General features: G+C 39.7%; 1 pseudogene; it reads left to right on the top strand.

Moving 5' to 3' along the window:
* Positions 1 to 7969: 7969 nt before the first annotated feature.
* Positions 7970 to 8143, top strand: LOC148371672 (U2 spliceosomal RNA; annotated as a pseudogene).
* Positions 8144 to 8587: the final 444 nt, after the last annotated feature.

Here is an 8587-nt window from a genome sequence, read left to right as displayed (position 1 = left end):
ATGATACTATAAATAGTATTCAGGCTACTGCTACGTGTAATACAGGGTACATCAATCCTTCCTTTAAAATAAAGTCATTAAAAGACAACATTTATATATAGGTATATACCGAAGACATATCCCCCTTGTAGGAGGTCGCTACAGTCAAGAACACATTCACATGACTGACTCTTTCTGGGACATTGATCCAGAAGAGGGGATTCCCAGCCCCCTCGCTCAACCCCACCTAATTGTGAATGTCCAAGTCAATGTTTTTTAATTTCCCTCAGTTTCAAGTCACTCATGAGTGATACAAGGCTACTGTGTGAACTGGTAGCAGATGAGTTCAATTTGGTATTATCACTGCAAATGCAAAAAAAAATCTATTTAGCTCACTTTAGATATTTAGTTTTTTTATACTACTGTTTTTAAACTATCTTTCAGGACCAGAACAGAGACAGGACTCATTTGCATTACTTTCTCTCAGTTTTATTGGAATAAAGGAAAGGGTTGCAACGGCGGTGTCGGGAACAGAAAACGGGTCAGTAGCCGGGACAGGAGAGCAAAAAAATGTGGTTGGGATCTGAAACGAGTCGAAAGCCAGGAGAGGAGAGTAGACGTAGTCAGGATAAAAAAAACGTTTTTTTTTTTTTATTGCACCATTGTTCTTATGCACTTACAATGTATGGCAGTCTCCAAACACTACTGTGAAGTTTAAAATTTGGTAGACTGCCAGAAAAAGGAGAGGAAACATCACTGGATTTAAAACTTGCAAAGAGTACATGGAGAATGGCCTCCAGTTTAAAAATTCTAACCTATTACAAAAGCCCTCCCAGTGAGCCCTTTCTTTTTATTAAATCTTCAAGGTTACAAAAAGCAGATTAGCTCTAAGGAGTGTGGATATCAAAGAACCCAATAGTGACAATGATGTACTGTGAATAGTGTATAATAATCAAAATAACAAAACACAGTGCGACATAGTAGTCAAAACAATGAAGAGCGAGCCAAAATAATGAACAACTGTGTGCAACAATAATAGGTCTTTAGTTTATAAACAATTAGCCCTGACATCTTCAGCAAATTTCTTCGCAGGTGTTCGTTAGTAAAAACAGAATAAATGATTTCTTTGTTATGCCACTTTTTCATATCACAGCACAGAAACAGAGAAATAAATGAATCCTTCATTGTAACACACATTATATGATCTACTTAACAACTACCTTGTACATATTTTTGCCGATATACCCTGACATTCTATTTATCTTATTTTTCCCTTTGAAGTCTTTCTCACCTGTTTATCCCGGAATGCCATGACTAATCTCATTATCATCAACGTTCACAACATTGTTATCAAAGGCAATAAAGATAATTCTAATTCATGATTTCAAACCTGAACAGAATTTCATGCGCCGACGTTTTGAAAATTAGCAATGTGTCATGATTTCTTATGATAAGTCTACAACGTTGGCCATCCTTTAATTTCTCTTTGCTGGTTCGACTGAGAAATAGATCAACCATTTTTTGTCAACCCTTTTTCTGTCCTTGAGCCTTTGTTAGATTGGCACTTTATCCACATCATCGGGTTCTCTGTCAGTGGTGCCAGAATTGGCTAATCCGTCTTTTGCTGTATGTCGTTCATCTCTACCTCTGTCATCCTCTCGTAACTCAGATTAGCCCACTTTCCTTCACAAACTTTTGAGAATATGCCTAAAATCATGAACAAAGAATGGGAAACATTAGCAAACTCCCTTCATTGACAATTAAAGGGGTCGTAGAACTGAAATTGTCACAAGCCAGAAACGGGGACAGCAACCAATAGCATTCGTTAAACTCAGTTTTATTGAACTATAGAGCAGTGCTTGCTCCCACAATCCGATGATCGTCGGACACAGGTAGCTGATGGCAGGAACACGGAAGTGGCACTTCCGTGTCGAGCGAGGATAGTCGTGGGCGGCAGGAAAGCTGGTCGGTAGCCGGGACAAGAGAGCAAGGGCGGTAATCAGGTCCAGAAAAAAAGGTCGCCAACAAGTATCAGGCAGGAAACAGGGCAAAACAGGTCGATGACCGGGCCGGAAGAACAGGGCAGGAACGGGTCCAGAAACAGGTCGGCAACGGATAACAGGCAGGAGAAGACAGAGCAAGAGATTGTCGGAGGGTATGGTGCTTGCCTAGCAAAAGCGTAGGTCCGCAGGACGGTCTGACAGCTTCTTCTTGGAAGCCGAGGGTTTAAAAAGAGTCGATGAACCAATCAGCACTCAGGGCTGTTGGCGCCATCGGGGCATTCGCAGTTGCCCCAAATCAGCAATCATGACAGAAATATATCATGATAAATAAATAAATAAATAAAACACATAAAACGCAACGAAGAGCACACAACAATAAGTCATGTGTTTACAAACTAGTACATAGCCTTACTGGAAAGTCATTCAAAAATATAACGTACAAAAATAATTTTTATACACACTATGCTTGTCGTTTCATTTTTTTTTTAAATGGACGAATGAAGGAAAATTTAATTATTAAATATGTTCACAAACCCTTCATGCAGGTTCATTGGTACCAATATGGTTTTCTAAATGGGGACATTCTTTCCTCCTAGAAATAATAATAGCCCCCTGATAAGTTTGAACTTGGGACACTCAAAATGAGGAGAGAAGACATTAATGGATTTTGAACTTGGCACGAGGACAGGGAGAGATCCTTCAGATAAAAAAGTCCAACCTGTTCTATTGCTTGGATCCCTTTCTCTTAAATTTCCTAGGTTACAAAAGCAGATCTGCCCTAAAGGGTGTGGATATTAAAGCGATTGGCCAATTGTAACAATGATGTAAACAGAGTATAAATACAGAATGAACTTATCACCGCTTCTACAAGTATTGTCATATTTATTTATAGACCAGTGACTTTCAGTCACAGGAGGCAGCAGAGGCTGTGTCTCACTGTCATTGAAATATAAAATGAAAAATATATAAATGGTTATATTTAATCAGTGTTTTCTCATTTAACTTCACAATGTTGGAATATTGTTTTCAAAATTGTATATTTCTCATATTATAATAGCTATATTGTCAAAAACAGCTAGTATGTAACATATTACTGTGCTGATCATTTGTAGATGCAGAGTGAGGCATGCATTTCACTTGCATCGTGCCCAAGGCAATAGTGAGACCAAGGGTTCTAATTTGGCGCACACCTCAGACCCAAACAAAATGATTAGTGATACTGTTAGCAAACTAACATTAAGTAAAGCCATCCAGTATTTTTTTCATGTTGCACTGACTTTTTGCGATGATGGAAGTTAATTATCATTTTTTTCATTCAAAAAGGGGCAGTATGTAACATATTGCTGAGCTGAGCTTCAGCAGATGCAGAGTGAGGCACACAATTCTCATGCCTCATTGGTGAGTGTGATAGTGTGACTTAGGATTCTGATTGGCTGCAAACCGTAGAATTAGTGATAATATTAGTAAGCTAACACTAAGTCAAGTCATCTCGTATTTTTTCCCGGTTATATTTCCTTGTTTTGCTCAAAATGGAGGGTTACCTATCTTTTGATGCTTTTATTCAAAAGGAGCAGCACATAGACTTCATTTATAAGTTATGGCAAGACAACAAAACATTGTTTCTTTGCCACAGTTTATATATATAAACTGGTAAACTGGTGAGGAATGCGGGCTTTGTTGTGGGCACAGAGCTGGACAGCATGACAACTGTAGCTGAGAGACAGGCACTGAAAAAGCTGCGGTCAATCATGGACAATTCATCACATCCGCTACACAGCCTCATCTCCAAACAGAAGAGCAGCTTCAGCGACAGACTGCTGTCACAGTCTTGTTCCCCAGACAGACTGAGGAGATAATTTCTTTCTCATGCCATGAGGCTCTTTAACTCCACCTGGGGGAGTAAAAGCCCACATTAAACCAAACCCCCACATTGCATATCACCCTGTTTTTATTAGAGTATGTATTTTATGTAGCACCATTTAAATACTCTATATCAACATGTTACATTGTGTATTTCTGAATTATATTCCTTTTACTTATTATTGTTTTATTTTCAACACAAGGATACTGCAGTAAGTGTGAATTTCCCTACGGGGATGAATAAAGTATCTATCTATCTATCTATCTATCTATCTATCTATCTATCTATCTATCTATCTATCTATCTAGCTATCTATCTAGCTATCTAGCTATCTAGCTATCTAGCTATCTAGCTATCTAGCTATCTATCCATATTCCTTGCTTACTCTGCCAATCAAATGATGAATAATGTTTATATTGGGTTATTTATGGGTATCGGATTTTTATCGATATTTATTTAGGATATTTTTGGTGGATCTTTGCATTTTCTTTTAACTGTAAATATGTTCTGCTGCTCTTTGAAATGACAATAATTATTCTCAATATGAGTATGAATAATGAGTATGCTCGTTTATTAGTAAATCTGTCTTACCAGACACCAACCTCACCGCACGTCATTAATACACATTTTTTGTGTACAATGTTGTTCTAATATAAAAATGGAGGTAAAATGAAAAAAAAAATAGATTTGTATGAAATTATTTAACGCGGAAGCAAAATTTGTATCTCTTACATTCATCTCTTTTAAACAGTCTATGCCATATATTCAGCCTAAATACATTCAATCTTCATGGCATGAAAATCAAGATGACTTAATCCTTTCTGCAAAGGTTGTTACCCAAATCTTGTGTAAGAAGTCATGAAAGACTGATTTTACCCCTGTCTGCATCGCTTAACGGTGTTCAGTGTTCAACATATTGACACATCGTGAATAATGACTTTGTTAGTTGTTAGTTAATATCACCAACAGTAAAGAATGTAGTACACTATCAAAAACTTCATATATTTGACTTGTACACCAGAGATTGTAATAAAACTAGATTGTGGTCACAGTCTGTCTTTTTCACCACTCTAGCAAAGGCAACTGTGTTTTTCTTTATTTTCAAACTCCATAGTATTAATTTTGGTGTGTGTGGGCAGACAGAAGGTGATAAAGGTGTCTTGGATTTGGTGCACCTTGTCATTTTTCAAGCCCACAGTAGCTCTCGGGAGTGTGCTCTTTAGGTGTTTGAAGAAATTGCCCGTGTTGCCGCTGTGCAAAACTGTTTTGTCACAGATTTGTCACTTTGATGTAACGTTATCACCGTTGTGTAAAATAACATCACACCCTTCTTTGCTTTCTTTTCTTGCACCCATGCAGCCTTTGCAAGAGGGTTTGGGGGGTTTACCTTTAAAAATATTTTGTTACATTTGAGCGTAGCCAGGTGAATTTTAGATTACTACCCAAGTAAGCTTACTTCAATGTGACTTGTGAGTTTTCCTTGTGAACTTCAGCCTGACAATGTGAATGTAAATGTGAATTGTCTGCATTTATATAGATATTTTCAAGTCACTGAAGATCTCCCAAAGCGCTTTACGATATGCTTCACACTTACCCATTCACACACACTCACATACCGAGCATCAGCCATTCAAGGCAACTACCCCCTAACCGGGGGCATTAGGGATTCGGCATCTTGCCCAAGGACACCTTGACATACAACACTGAGGAGCCTGGAATCCAACCTGGACCTCTTGATCCCAAGACAAGCTCTTTACCTCCTGAGCTACTGCCGCCCATGTCTAAGCTCTTGCCGTGGATTGACTTTTTTACCCTTCTGTTTATTGAATACAAGGTTATAATAAATTGAAAATCAACAACTTCAGGATTGAATTAAGGAAACAAAGAAAAACGTAAAGTCAAGTCATGTTTATTTGTATTTTAAAAAGTCTCAAAATTAATACCAGAATGTCCGGTTGACAGCTTCCCATTCCAAAATTTTGACCAATGCAGCAAGTTCTCGACTGGATGATGCCATACATCAGGTCCAAGTGCCAGTATGATGGCTCGAAATGATGCACAAACAACCATCCCCTGATCTGAAACGTACATGAGGACAGGGAAAAACTCAATAACCTGAGCTTAAGGAAAATGAAGAAACCTTGAGAGAGCGGCCGGACATGAGGTAATACCTCTTCCAGGATGACAGACAAAACTCCTTTTCTCACAAAATCAAGAAAACAATAGTATGAGGTCAACATCACTCATAAACTTTTGAATGTGAGTGTTTTTTAAGCCTGGATTTAAACACTTCCACTGAGGTTGCTGTCACGGACCAGAAACGGAAACGGGACCCAATTGCGTTTGTTTACTCAGCTTTATTTAGAAGGAGGAAAGGGCTTGCACCCACGATCCGGTGATCGACGGTCACAGGTAGCAGATCGCTTGGATCGCGGAAGGGGCACTTCCATGTCGAGCGAAGGCAGTGTCGAGAGCAAGGAAAAAACAGGTCCATGGCCGGGACGGAGGAGCAAAAACGTAAAACGGGTTCAGAAAAGAGGTCGGCACCGGGAATCAGACGGGAAACCGAGCAGGATTGAGTCAGGAGTCAAAAAAGGGCTTGTCTAGCGTGTAGCTGAGGTTTGCAGACGAACTGACAATTGTTGGCAGGAAGGCGGGTGTTTAAAAAGAGGTCAGCAGCCAACCAGCGTCCGTGGGTGTTGGCGCCAATGGAGCAGACTCAGGTGCCCCGCATCAGTAATCATGACAGTTGCAGGTCAAATTTTAGCAGTCAGGGCATTCCACAGCACCAGCGCATGATTAATAAATGCACTCAAACCTGCATATTTCTTCTTGGCTCTTGAAATCACTAGTAGACCAGCATTTTCAGAGCGAGTGCAGGAACATGGGGGGAAATTAAATCGGAAAGATATGAGGGGGCAAGTCCATAAAATATTTTGTATGATACCAACAGAACTTTAAAAATTACCGTATTTTCCGCACTATAGGGCGCACCGGGTTATAGGGCGCACCCCCAAAAAATAGTTTTTGGTCCTATTTTTGACATACATAAGACGCACCGGATTATAAGGCGCTACAATGGGAACGTCGACAAAACAGTCAGATGATTCAGTCCAACTGATTACCCCCTTAACATTCCCAAAGCTTGCAAAGAAGCAAATACGTGTCGTAGACACGTGCGGATGCGGTGTCCGTACAATGTCACTCAAATGCATCATTTCAAATATCATTCGGAAGGTTAAAGTCTTGGCCCAAGACTCTTGGGATTCAAGAAATGCCAAACATTTCTTAGTTTCTATTTTCTTTTTCGCTCGCAACTTTACTGTGCATATGACAATAAACACTTGGAATTGAGTTTAATTCACTCAACTCATCACAGCAACATCAATATCGTTCTAAAACAAGATACCGGGAAAATATAAAGCCGCATAGCTCACCTAGGTTCTCACGTTCAATAATGATACGCAATCATGGGCTTCTTACAACCGTGAGTGAAGTAAATCCAGGAGAGTAAATTATTTGCAAATACAGACTAATAAAACAAGTTTCTTTATGGTGTACTTTAGCAAGCTTGCTAAGCTTGCTACGCAATTGCTAAACTCGGCCAATTGCAGGGTTTGTTTTGGCCATCTAGCCAATCCGAGGCTCCGAATAACTTCAGCTAATAGCAATCGATTTAACTGATGATTGACACATCTTTTTCGGCCAATTGCTGGGTTTGTTTTGGCCCTCTAGCCAATCCGAGGCTCTGAATAACTTCAGCCAATAGCGATCGATTCAACGGATGATTGATGAATCTTTTTCGGCCAATTGCAGGGTTTGTTTTGGCGCTCTGGCCAATCCGAGGCTCCGAATAACTTCAGCCAATAGTGATTGATTCAAATGATGATTGACACATTGGTTAGCCAATGAAACGCCGGTATATAAATCCCAGCAAACACCGCGGACTAATCCACGTTCAGGGAAAAATCGAGTCGGCGGCTGTTGCGTAAGTTGCGAGACCTTGTGATTTAATGTTGATCCATAAATAAGACGCACTGTATTATAAGGCGCATGGTCAGCTTTTGAAAAAAATTAAGACTTTTAGGTGCGCCTTACAGTGCGGAAAATACGGTAAATGCCAGGGATTTGTTCTTGTCAGCTGTGGTTGAAAATTTAGATACCCTGAACTTGTTCTGAGATTCTAATAGCGTCGGCATGTATCTTTGATTTTTGCAATCCGGAGATGGAATAAGAGCTTGCTCTGTCCACTCCACGCATCGGCCCGGTATTGCAGTACCTCGGGAACGGTGCATTCGCAATGATTGCAGCAAGGCTTTAGGGCTAGGACCTTAGCTTGGCCTCTTGGCTGAGAGTAAGTGTCCCGGCTCCTAGGCTTTGTAGCGTATTATGAACTGACCGATAACGGATAATGGATAATGAATAATGAATAGCGAAGATAGAACAATAACCCTTAAAAACCCCAAAAAACCCATATCTTAAACTGACAGGGAGCCAGTGCAGGTCGGTTAAAATTGGGGTTAAAAAAAAAAAAAGACGAGCCTATTAATAGCTTAAGAGTGTTGAGTTAGTCTATTCATGGTTTTCCTGTGTATGTTTACTTGGCATTACAAAAGTGAATATTGGCAAATTCGCTATCTTAATCCGAATATTCCGTGCCTGTAAACATAAATCGTGTGAATAGTACAAACTTTTATCTGCTTTGCAACTGACCAGGAACAATTTAACCATTCATGCAAAATCT

Source organism: Urocampus carinirostris, chromosome 2 (genome assembly GCF_059441175.1).
Source record: "Urocampus carinirostris isolate Australia breed hairy pipefish chromosome 2, RoL_Ucar_1.0, whole genome shotgun sequence".
NCBI lineage: Eukaryota > Metazoa > Chordata > Actinopteri > Syngnathiformes > Syngnathidae > Urocampus > Urocampus carinirostris.
Note: the sequence above shows the minus strand (reverse complement) of the source record. Positions and strands in the feature narration are given on the sequence as shown.